Genomic DNA, 13201 nt, shown 5'->3' with positions numbered 1-13201 from the left:
CATGCACGCTTGTTTTCACAGGAAGAAGAGCCTGGCCCGAGTCAGCCGGGGTGGTACAGTGCAGGGTTCGCAAACCTGGCTAGTGATCTGAATTCAGATCTTGAATTTGAACCGTGCTTGGCACTGGCATCAGCCAGGGCTGGAAGTGCAGCCAGCGTGGCAGCAAGAGGGCGCAGAAGCTGCAGCGGACCCCAAATGTGGCCCTGGCCAGTCCCTCCAACCTGCTTTCGGGATTCTGTCCCCTTTGTGTGCGGTCACACTTTGATTTCACAGACACTTAATGAGCAGGGTCCCTAGCCCGTGGGCACACAACGGGTTCTTTCCCACCATCAGTAAACAGGAGCAGGCGGTAAATGCCTCCTTGGCATCTCCTCCTCCAGCGGACACTGCTTTCTTCCTTGTACTTCTGACCTACTTGCGCACTTTCTCTACTCCGTCACATCCTAAGCCCTCCTTACACCACCGCAGTGTTTCTCGCCCCGGCTAGTCTGCCGACATTCGCCCCGCCAAGGACACCACACACCCTCAAATTCCGCACGTCTTCAGTGCTTGCTTTGTCTCACGGAAGCCATGCATCTGTGGCTCTCTGCAAGCTGCACTCTGCTGGTTTGCCATCTGCCCCCAAAGGCTTCTCACTCCCCATTAGGTCACGGACCCTGCAGCCGTCCCTCCAGCCCAGATCTTTCTCGGGACCTGGACCATAACAGGCTGTGGGGTGAATTTCATCTCTCCACCCTGCCCTGCCCCGAATTCGTATGTTCAAGTCTTAATCCCCCAAGCCTCAGAAAGTGACCTTTCTGAGGGCGGGGACTGTGATGATGTCATCCCAGAGTGGGCAGGTTCATAATCCAACCTGACTGGTGTCCTTATAAAAAGGGGATATTTGGACCCAATCACACACACCGGGAGAACACTGTGTGAACATGAAGGTAGAGATCAGGGTGATGAGGGAAGGCCAACGATTGCTGGCAAACCACCAAAGACAGCAGACGGGCCCAGGACAGATTCTCTTCCCACAGACCTCAGAAGGAACCAACCCTGCTGGCGCCTTAACCTTGGACTTCCTGCCCCCAGAGCTGGGAGATAATACATTGCTGTCATTTAAGCGGCCCAGTGTGTTACCTTGTCACCACAGGCTGCCACAGCAAACAAGTCACCCATCCAAATGGCTGCTTGCCCTGGCAACGGCTCTCTGGACGGATGCAGGTGGTCTCTGTGCCCCCCCTCTGGACCCCTTCCCCCACCGTGGCTGACACAGCTGGGCCAATCCGATTCTCCCTCGAAGGAATTTTGGCACTTGGTCTGAGAGACGGGGGGGGGGGGGGGGGGGGGGAGGTGTCACAACTCCAACAGGGCGGCTCCCTGGAGAGAAGACCCACAAACCCCTCTTCAGGTCCCTGGCATTTCCCTGGTCTCAGCTCTTCCTGAAGCCTGCTTGTTCATGTGTGTGGACTTCATGAGACCCCGCAGGATCTCCCCGCTCCCTTCCTTTTTTACCTCAAGTTAGGATATCATTTACCACTCTGACGGCAAGTGGCAGAAAACCCAAATTCTACCACCGGCTGCCTTGGGCTCTGTGGGGCTCCCTTTGGGTGAGAGCTGGGCTCTCATGTGGTGGGAGACGCTAAGGCAGGTGAATTCTCCAGCTGTTTCAAGGTTTAGCTCCTGGCTGCCCCCAAAGAAGAACCACTATCTCTTGTCATTTTTTCCTTCCATCCTTGTCTCCCGCTCTAAATCCTTATTTTTTTTTCTGCTTATAACAGCCATACATGCTTCTGAAACAAAATTTAAATATTACAGGAACATGTGCTGTAGAAAGTGATTTCATGCCCCAGACATCCCCGTTAACATTTCAATATAGAGTCTTCTGGACTTTCTTCTATGCTTATATTATTTATATTGTTATTATGGGTACATGTATTTTATTTCTTTTTTTAATTTTATTTTAAAATATTTTATTTATTTATTTGACAGAGAGAGAGAGATCACAAGTAGGCAGAGAGGCAGGCAGAGAGAGAGGAGGAAGCAGGCTCCATGCTGAGCAGAGAGCCCGATGTGGAGCTCGATCCCAGGACCCTGGGATCATGACCTGAGCCGAAGGCAGAGGCTTAACCCACTGAGCCACGCAGGCGCCCCCATATATTTTATTTCTAAGACTTTACTCATATTATACCCATACCCATACATCATTTAAGCAGTTTCCTGCTGGCCAGCACTCGGATAGGCAGTCCCGTTTCTGCAAAAACCAGTTATAATTCAGTGCCATCCTTGTGTCTTGTTTTTAAAAACTCAACTGATGACACCTCTAGAATAGTTTAATCAAAATGGAAATGCTGAGCCAAAGCGTGGTCACAATTTCACATTTGATGGACAGGGCCAAACTCCCCAAATTCTCCACGAGAAGCTGGAGCAACCACGGGTGAGGGGCTGTTCCCCACAGCACCCCCAGTACCGGATGTCTTTACCAGTCTGTTGGGTGAAAATACATTTCTACTGCATTTCTTTAGTTATGAATGAAGCTCTGTTTGTGACCTGTGTTACTGGGCAGTGTCTTCACCAGTCTCGGGGGCTGTGTAAAGGGCTGCCTCTGGGGCCAGTTCCAGATCCCGGGCTGCTTCCAGAAAGTGGCTCAGCAGGCACCCTTGTCCCGCCTTCCTGCCCCCACGCCATGGAGTTCACTGGTCCAGGGAGAGTGATGGTATCTGACTTGTCTGAACAGACCCAAGAGTTACAAAAGCATAAACCAGAGCATGGCTGGTTTCTTCCAGGGAGGAAGCAAACACCCCCACCCCCCACCGCCCTCCAGGCTCTTGGCTGATGTCCCCTCTGGCATCCTGAGCCTTTCCAGGGCTCCTGGCCACACAGAGGAGAGGAGGAGGGGTAGTTTCTACACGGCTGGCCCCCTGGCACAGTCCATCCTCCACTCACATTCCACCTGCTCAGAGGTTCAGAGGCACTCCCACCCCCTTGGGTCCCCTGTCCTTCACCTGGGGACTGTCTTCGTAGCACTTGAGCACTAGCTTTGGTTACCAAGTTCACATACTTGTTTTGTTTAATGTTTGTCTCTGGCCTTCTAGAAATCATTGCTGTGTCCCCAGAACAGGATCAGGCGTGTTTGTCTCTGGTTCTTGTGTGATGTCACCCTCAGTGGCTTAGATAAAGACTGGGGCACGGGCATTGTGTAGGGGGCTTGGCGTATCTTCTCATCTATTCTTTTTCTCCCCCATTTTCAATGCATTTAATTTTTAAAAAAATTTTTAAAAAGATTTTATTTATTTATTTGACAGAGATCACAAGTAGGGAGAGAGGCAGGCGGGGCTGAGGGGGAAGCAGGCTCCCCGCTTAGCGGAGAGCCCGATGCGATGGGAGGCTCGATCCCAGGATCCTGGGATCATGACCTGGGCTGAAGGCAGAGGCTTTAACCCACTGAGCCACCCAGGCACCCCTTTGACGCATTTTAAATGTTAGGAAGAAACGTTAAGAATAAACCATGAACAGGTGCACCCTTTCCTCCTGGCTTCAGCAGTTAGCACTGCACCGTATTTGCTCTTCGTCTACACACACACACACACACACACTTACTTTTGGTTGCTATTTCAGTGCGCCGCAGACCTCAGGAAACACGCCCCCAAACACTGTGGTGCGCGTTTCCTAAGAGTTCAGGTTGTCCTAAATAAGTATAATACCATGCTCAAACCAGCAAATGAACAATTACTCCATACCAGATGATACTAAAGAGATCCTATTTAAATGTCCCTATCTTTTTTCAAAGCAGAATGCAATCAAATTTGTCTGTGGCATTCGGCTGTTGCATCTGTTCACTTTGTCATCACTGGGAGGAAGGCACCAGAATCCCGACTGGAGCGGTGAAGAACCAGAGTCAGAGAGCTCGAGGAGCTTGTCCAGGAGCCCATGCCTCCTGAGTGGGAAGGCCAGGATGCCGTCACTCGTCCCTGACTCCCAAACTCCTCTTTTCTCCCCCTTTCCTGCTTCGGGCTCCCTAGTCCGTCCCTCTTGGTGCCCTGGAGGCTTCACTCCCAGCCTCTAGCTGATCTGGTCCATGCGAGTCATGCGCTGGGCTGAGGTGGAGGTGCCTCCCAGTAACTCAGCAGGCCAATCCCTCCAGCCACACACCCACTCCGCACCCCTGGGCTTGTCTCCCTTGCTCTCGGAGACCTCAGCCAACAGCTGGGAGTGACAGGCAGTCCTGTCCCTGCCTCATTCAGTGGCTGATCCACTTGCAGTGGCCTGGGCAGAGGACAGACCCCCACGGCTCCCGTGCAGGGAGGAAAGGTGTGTGGGTACAGCGGCCACAGGGATCGAGAGAACATCCCACTCGGATGCGTACAAGCTCATCCGAGGAGACTTCGAGAAGAGCACACAAACATCTCCCTGAGTCACCCGCTGTTTGCTTGCTGCAAGTCAAGACAGATCCTCTCTTGCCGGGAGCCCCACCCCTGGAACCGTTCCTGTGGAGAGCAGTGCACGCATGCTGGATGACGAGTAACTAGTGTGTCTGTGCGTGTGTGTGCACGCGCGTGTGTTGGGGGGGAATAGACAGCCCTAACTTAGTAACGTCTGAGGCAGACCTAGCTCTCCCGTGGATAATGGACCCTCCTTAGCTTCTCTCCGTGCATCCGGGGCTCAGCATTTGAAACAATATGCGTGGGGGACCGGAGTAAATACCAGGAGACCAGGGGGAGCAGGGACAAGGGAGGCTGGGGACATGAGACTCAGAGAGGCAGCCACCGTCACCTCCCATCACAAGCGTGTGGAAGAATAAACCATGAAGGGAGTCTGAGCAGCAGATGCCCAGGAACACCTTGGTGAGGGGGGCCCCAAATTTGGCCTGGGGGGGTTCTCTGGCCTGCTGACCACGGATCTTGGGATTTTTTGGCCTCTATCATGGGGTGAGCTACTTCCTTATAAGACTGTAAGATTACACAGTATCTATCATTCCTTCTAATACATATAAGGAATTGGCTCTCCCAAGTAGAGAGGCTGAGAAATTCCAAGATATCTCCTATTGATTTGATTTCTCTGAAGAACCCGGACTAATACAGCCTTTGCCTGTGACAGTCACGGACTCCTCCTGCTGGCTGTCACTCCCCAGCACACTGCACTGAGGCCGCTTCCGCACATCATCTTGTCCCCTCCCCAGTGGGATGTCCTGCTCCCCTCCCAGCCCTTGGGGAGCCAGTCTCTGGCACTGTGGGGACACTGGTCCCTGCCCAGTATCCTCCACCCTTGGGCTGTTCTTTGGATTCAATCCAGAGTCTTCCTCTATCCCAGATCTCCTGTGTTATGATTATTTTATAAGCCTCGGCTTTTAAAAATAAAACACTCAACTCTCCCATGGGGCTAGGAACGCTATCATTTTCAGGACAAAAAGTCCAACTGTCCCAAGAAGAGGAAGAAGCAGAAAATCCCTTTTTTTCGGTCATGAGTCAGGAGGAGAGGAAGGTGGCCAACCAGGGATCAGACTAGTCCTACCCACGGGCTTTGCTTCCTCACCACAGTCAGGAGGAGGTGTGATGAGGTGCTCCGCTCCCGGGGGCCTCTGTCCTCACTCAAGTTAGAGTCGAGGTGAGCGGAGACCCTGGGCTCAGCCGTTCCCAGTCCGTGCTGCTGGCGCACAGCTTGGTCAAGGGCCCCCCTGCTGGACCCTGTGCCTGGGGCCCTGGTGGGTGACGCAATACAGAGAAGAGGTGGGGCGTCTTTCCGCAAGGCCCCCGACGACCCGCTCCAGGCCGGACTGTGCAGAGCTCAGTGAGGCCAAAGAGCCTGAGTTCATTTTAACCGCACTTGATTCTGGTTCCGCCTGATCTAGAAGATGGGTCCTCCCAGGGAAGCTGGGCCGCCTGATGCCAGGCTAGACAGCCGTGCTGGAGCCAAAGGGCAGCGCTGGGCTGCTCGGCATGAAGGGTCAGACAGACATAAGGCCTTAGCAGCCACATCGCCAACTGCGGGCCGGTCTCTCCTGACTATCCTGGGCCTTGAAATTGGTCCGTCAGAAGTATACTGACCCGGCTGCCTCTGCCTGTCCAAGGCTTGGGGTCACCTGTCTGAGGTGCGGCGTTGTCTATCCGAAACGTGGAGCTCCTGCCCTCCTAGGCCCTGGTCCTTCTCCGTCCTGTTCTGCTTCTGGGATGGCTCCCTCTCACCTGCCTCCAACTGTCCCCTCGGCCCCCTCTGCTCACCTCACTGTACATGGGTCTGCTTCCTGAGACCTGCCTCAGAATTCGGAAGGGCCTCAAACACCTGAGGACTTGTCCATGTGAGAGAAAGGAGGGTGCTGCGTGAACACTGTGACTCCCCAGAGATGCCCTCTCCTCTCACAAGGGAACAGCCCCAGAATTCAGGGATTCTCCACACGCTGCTCACACCCCACCCACCCCCCCCCCGCCCCCATCACGGCCACTCTTCCCTGCCAGCCCCAATCTTCCCTCAGGCCTTCATCCAAACCACATGTCCCTTTTCTCTAGGGCCTCAGGAGTCTGACCCCACCTCTCACCCACAGACCCAGTCATGCCTCAGGGGCCCCAAGGACCCAAGTCTGGCAGGAGCAGGGGAAGCCCACAGCCGGGACATTGCTTGACCATGGACATCTGCGCCAGCCTCTCCCATACCCGTTGGGACCGCCCCCAAGGTGTGGTCTCATCCCATCTGACCAAAGATGGCCCAGAAAGAGCCTGAAAACCCCTCACTGCCCCCAAAGTGGGAGTTGTAAGAGCCTTCTGTGGCCCATGTTAACAACACAGGTAATGAGCTTGGCACTTAACGGAGACCAGGAGCCGCAGACAGTAAGATACACTGATGCTAACACTGCCGCGGAAGGCTCGCCCGGGGCAGGGGGGTCATTAGGCCACACCTTCGGTGCTCTTGTGCAAACGCTTTCCCAATAGCAGGAATAATTCGCCAGACGCTATATGGTCCCGTGTGGTAACAAGCGTGATTGCCGGACTGTCAAACACAAGGAGGGAAGGCCAATGAGAGATGGTCAGAGCACACGGTAAGGTGGAGATCCTCTTGGGGCACCGTGTGTGCGTCAGAATGACCTGAGCTTTCTAGACGACATTAAAGAGAAAAGGCAAGCAAGTCGAGAAAAAGAAGCTTCTCTCCCCAAAGCAAAAGCCAAATCCATCAGTTAGTGCAGAAGGGACCTCTGCAGGGGAGACTACTGATCTCTGACTATGGAGGAAATCTAATAAAGAAAATAGTTTAAACAGTTTGCTAAAACTTCCTATTTTATCTCTGTAGAAGTTGATATCCTGTTGTCCTTTTTAAAATGCAGACAGAACTTTCCCTACTACGTACCAAGAATATTATCTGTTATCTCTATCTATAGATATGTATCTATTCTCTATATATGTAATAGGGTAGAGTGGAGGAGGAGGGTCAGGCAGATGGGAGTATGACTGAGAGAGAGAGAACATTCGATGAGATTCTGTCCTAATTATAAACAGGTGAATCCTTTGGCCACACAGAAGTCATGTGCCACTCAGCTCTAGCTGACATGAACAAAAACTCTCCACAGAGGCAAACTTCCGGGGGAAGGGCCTTCCATCCCTAATAATCTTGGGACCAAGTCCATGGGCTCCATCAAGGTCCCTGCTTCTCCATAAAGAATAGGCACTTCTATTAGAGGGACCCATCAGAGACCCCAGGCCACAGGGGACCGCAGCATATGCCAATTCATGGCCACTAGAACCTAGCCTGCACACGCCAAATTATAAGTCCATATATAAAACCTTGTCAGGAAATTCAAGGTCCAAACCAGGAGATGGACCGCTATAAGTTTAAAGGTCTTGCTCCCTTTGCTAAAAACTCTAAATTTCATGAGGAACTTCTACACGGTAGAAGAAAACTGAATTTACTGTTTTACCCTAAAGATGTGTGAGGGGATGAGAGGTCAGTAGCTCTCAATCGGTTTGTATTTAGACTCCTTTGAGAATGCAACAAAAGCTGGGAATCCTCTCCTTTCTGTAGCAAAAACACATATTCTGCAGTTTTCCATTTTAGGGGTTCAGCGATTACAGGCCACTCACAAATGGCAATGTAAGGACCTCTGGGCTACAGGCTGAAGCTCTGACCAGCAGCTTCCTGATTCTACCGCATCTTTGGCCTTGAAGCCTTCCCAGGCCGTCAGTGGCCGGCTCCTCCCCACCTGCCTCACCAGAGCCCCAAACTCGGATGACGGATGACTCTGTATGTGACCGATTTAAGTAATTCAAATGCCATGATTTGGATAGCCACAGTGCTAGAGACTTAAACACTGATTTGCAGCCAGAATTAGGACATTTCTGCAAGCAAAACCCATCAACTGAAACAAGCATTTAAGTTATGGTTAACCTTAAGGAGACCTTCATGATGATGATTAAGAGAAAACTTATGATTTGAAAAGCCAAAGGGGCAAAGGGGCTGTGAGGTCCATGACAGCTCGGGCAGGCCAGGACTGTGAGGCCCCCTAGGGATGAACATGTCTCTGGCTACTGAGGCCGCTCACAGCCTCTTCTGGTCATTGAAACCTCCCTCTCCCTTATGGTCTGGGAACACATATGGAAGAGACTGGCTTATCTGCCTGTCTTGGGGATTTTATTGTTTATCTGCGGATGAGACACAATCCTGATACAAACCTGAGGCAGAAAGAAAAACTTTTTTGCAGGTTTGATGAGCTGAATGTCCCCTCCCTCCCATATCCCTTTTCCTGTCACCAAGGCAGTGGGTAGACGCGGGGGTGGGGGGGCTTTACTGCCATCTTGTTTGCGGTTCTTAATGGTATCAGTTGAATTGTGTCTTCCCAAATTCATATGTTGAAACCCCAACCCCCAGCACCTCAGAATGTGACCTTCTTTGGAGATGTCATTAGTCAAGGTGAGGCCATTGGGGGAGCCTAATCCAGTATAACTGGGTTATTATGAAAAGGGGAGATCGGGACACAGACACGCATCCTGGGAGAATGCCACGTGAACATAATGGCAGGTGGGGGTGATGTGTCTACAAGCCAAAACCCACCAGAGATCACCAGCAAAGCCCTGGAAGCTGGGAGAAAGGCCAGGAGAGCCCTCAGAAGGAGCCAGTCCTGATGACTGGTTGATCTTGGACTTCTCGCCTGCAGAAGTGTGAGACAGCACATTTCTGTGGTCCACACCACCCAGGCTGTAAGTACTTCCGTGCAACAGCCTGAGGAAATGTGTATGTTTCCCGGTCCTCTGGTGGGCCAGGAGGAAACAGCTCACCCATTTCCAACATCAAAAGGCGCCTAACCACTCAGATTTTATAGAGCAGATGGAAGAAACATAAACCCACCTTTGGGCCCTCCTTAACATTTGTCCACTGGGATTGTAACGACCTTTCAGCATAGAGATGTGTCTTTGCATCTAAAGGATTTGGGGAACAAGAGAAACGAGAGCAAGCTGTTCACAGCTCGGCTTAAGGAACCAGACCAGAGTCAACAGAACAGTGCAAATATGTGTTTTTTTGCCTGAAAAGCCTTACAATCAAATACCAGGCTTCTATGAGTGCGCTGGCATTGTTCCCCCGAGTGCCCCTGATAGAGACCACAAACACCAGAAAAGGTCCTGCCCTCCGGCTAATGCATTATGGACCTCCAAGGGAGTTTCTACTTGTGGGAGAAGTGAGGTGATTGTGGCCCACAGAAACCAAAGAATCCTGGGCTGGGGCTCCACACAGGAGCCTTTTCTCCAAAGACAGTCACCTAACTCCCCAAGGGCTGCAGCCTGCCCCTCTCTGTGCCTGAGAAGGAAAGGGGGGCCCCTGTAGGCAGGCTCATGGAGAGCAGATGAATCTGAGGAGGGCTCCCCTTCCTCTCGGCAGACACAGTCCTTGCCAGGTTGCATGGCTCTGTGATCAGGTAAGGACTGAGTTCCAGATCCCAGTGCCCGCCCCTCCACCGCCACCAGGTGCCCTTGTGCAGTGAGCAACTTGCACAGACATACACGGCAGCTCTGATTGCTCTCTCTGTTCTCAGTTTGCATCTGCTTCTATTAAGGCACTGATCCCATATGGGTGGGGATTTGTCCCGTTGCCCAAGAATGGCTGCGAAGGTCCAACGCTGTGGATAAGAGGTGCTAAATGCCCCATATTCGAAAGCTAGGGAACCCCAGCAGGCTGACCAAGCCAATCTGCAGGGCTCATTGAGTGGTGCCTACTGAGAACTTCCTTTCCCTCCCAATATAAGATCTTGCAGGGAGAGAGGGCATCGGCCTTTGGGAGTACAGTGCTTGCAGAAAGAAGCTATTCCCTTAAAGGAGGTGGGTGCTTTTGTAACAGCCTGCCAACCAGTCTTAAGGATTACCTTCCTTCGAGCTTATGCCCTCCTTGCTTGCTGACCTAGGTCCCTTGGTCTGTATGTAGCAGGGCTAACTTTCTTTGAGATTTGCAAACCACTGGCCTTGGGGATGAGGGACCAAGCTTTCCCAGAAGGTAAGGTCAGCTGCTGCAGATGCCGGCAGGTCTGTTCCAGATCATGCCAACAACAGGACTAAACCCCTGCACACCTGGTTTTCCACATGCAGCCCCCTTCTCTCCTCTCCCCTCTTTCTGTTTAAAGCCCTCTGGCTTTGCCTGGACGGAGAAGATCGTCTTTGAGACATCAGTCCACCAGCTTCCCAGCTGCTGACTTAACCGAATAAAACCACCTTTCCTTTCCCACCATCACTTGTCTCGCGGGTACGGATTTTCCAGTAGGGAGCTCCCCAACCTGTGTTCAGAGCCGGTACTCTGTCCGGTAACGCTTTCCCGCCAACCTGCGGGGGTGCAAGAACACCCCTAGTAAAGTTTCAGGGTGACTACAAATAGGCGACTGGAGTCTTGTCTCCACCTGTGCTGCAGGTCTGTGGGGCAGCGAGGGCGAGTGGGGGGAGGGGGGAGGTGCTCGCGGGGAGGCCGGTTCAGGAACCAGTTCTGCCCTCCGCTGCCCTGTCCTCTGGAGGTGGCACTTTGGGAGGGCAGGCCTGTTGGGAGCTGGGGGAGCTGGGGGAGCCCCCTCCCGTCCCCCGTCCCCCTGAACACCTTTTCCGCTCCGACAGAGGGTGGGCTTTCCTAAGCCAGACCTGCTTGCACACAGGCCGTCTGCCAAGTGTGGGTGCCAAGTGTGGGCTCTGGGAGCGAACCTCACTGGCGCCGCGGGCCCCTTCTTTTGAAGACCAGGGCACAGTTCACCGGGGCCTTCCTCAGATGTGGCCCAGGCCCCCCTTCCTCTGCGGAGGGGCCCCGGGCTGCGGGGTGCAGGCGAGCGAAGGGCCACCAGTCAGTCTCCCTCCACAGGGCCTGGGAGTGGGTCCAGTCCCCATTCCGAAGTGTTCCCGCACTAACCAGAATGTTCCAAACTTGGAACGTCGGCCGGTTTCCCGTCTGAACGCAGCAGTATATCCTGCTGTCACTAGAGGGCGACCCTGTGTAAAGGGAGCGCGGGAGGTCGCTGCTGCGCGTTCCCGGCCGGGATGCCTGAGGCGGAAAGGGGTACACCGGGCGCCTTCCCGGCGGCGCCGTCCGAGGATGGGACTGAGCAGGCGCCCGGCCGCTGGGGAAGACGCCGGCGCGGCCTGGGGCCCCGCCCTCGGAGGCGTGGCTCTGGAGCGCAGCTCCGCCCCTGGGTCCTCCTTGTGCTCCGCCCCCCGCCCCTGCGCCGCGCTACCCGGGTGGTAGTCGGGTTTTAGATGAAGCGCTAAGTCCGGGCAGGACGCGAGCCCTGAGAGGAAGAGAGAGCATGTCCCGGCCGAGCAGGGGCCCCTGAGGCACAGACCCCGGGCTCAAGGCCACCCCCAAGGCGGGAGCTGTGCAGGAACTGCAAGATTCGACCGCAAGAAGAGTCTCCTGGAAACACCAGAATGGCTCCCCACCTTGATAGGTTTACTGTCCGTCCCCACTCCCGCCCCACACACACTCCAGCTTACACCCCCGGAGCAGGTGCTCAGTAAATACTTGGGCGGCGCAGGAAGTTTCCTGTGATTCTCCACACTGGCCCCTCACCTGGGGTTTCTCCCTCAATCTCGCTCTAGGCACGACCGCGCTAGAGTCCGCAGTTCTCTGGAAGGGTTCCCTGCAACCACATGCTGCTGCTCCAGAAACCAAGTTCTGGGGTTCTTGTTTGTGGGCTTCTGGTCCTCCGAGGCCGCTCCCCCTCCATACTGGCTGCTCCGTCTGCCCCGTGGTTGCTGAATTCAGGCCCCAGGGCAGGATGAGGGAAAACACCAAGTGATAACAAGAGTCCGAAGTGGTTCCTGCGGTTAGGGACAGAGTCCACAGCGGCCGCTTGTCTTCCAGAGAGATACTGCCCAAGAGCTTCTTGAATCTCCAAAAGTTCAAAGATGACAATAGTTCAAGAGACATTAATGATGGTCACAACTGTCTGAAGTTGCTTGTGACATCTAGTGGATAGACAGTGCGCAGGACCCAACCCTCCAACGCCACCGCCTGACGAAGAATCTTCCAAACCAAAAAGTCAACAGTTTGGAAGTTGAAAAACCCTGGAATATGGGAATGTTTATTTAGTTCCTGTGTTGTTCCTTTAAAAAGAAAAAAAAAAAAAGTCTCAACCCAGCGTTTTTCCTGTGCTTATTCTCATTCTAGAACCACATTTTCCTTGTCTGCTGTTTTATTTCTTATCTCAGGACCCTCTTCCAAACAGTTGCGTTACCTCCTATCACTTCTGGAACACTGCTGACTATTAGTGATGTTGGGACAACAGCAAAAGTGCAGTGAGAACTGGCTGGCCAGGCTCCGCTCACTAGGTTAGGGGAATGTTCTACACCATTGTCTGAAATTCCACCCGCACACGCCTGCTGACCGTGGACCTTTGGTCACTCACAAGAGGAAAACACTAAGACACACTCAGACTCACTAAGACTTACCCAGGGTCTTATTGTGATATGTTGCATTAATTATATTTATGAAGAGGTTTCGACCGCAGATATTTCTGGGTGAGTTTAAGAATAAGCTAGAAACTGCGCACCCCCCCCCCACCCCGCTAAGGTGGCAGAGAGATCAGTCCAGGTTGCGTGAGCACAGGTGCTGACATCCAAAGGCCTCTTGGGGGCGCTGTTCTCTTTTCAGAACTGCACTCCCCGGTTGAGGGCTTGTGCTTCCGAGTGTCTCTGGCTCTGTGTGACCCAAACTCACGTGGCATCCACTGATGTGTTCAATTCATGGCTAATCCTGATGCTGACATCAAAACTTC

This window comes from Meles meles, chromosome 10 (assembly GCF_922984935.1).
Source record: "Meles meles chromosome 10, mMelMel3.1 paternal haplotype, whole genome shotgun sequence".
Lineage (NCBI taxonomy): Eukaryota > Metazoa > Chordata > Mammalia > Carnivora > Mustelidae > Meles > Meles meles.
This window is presented reverse-complemented; position numbering follows the sequence as displayed.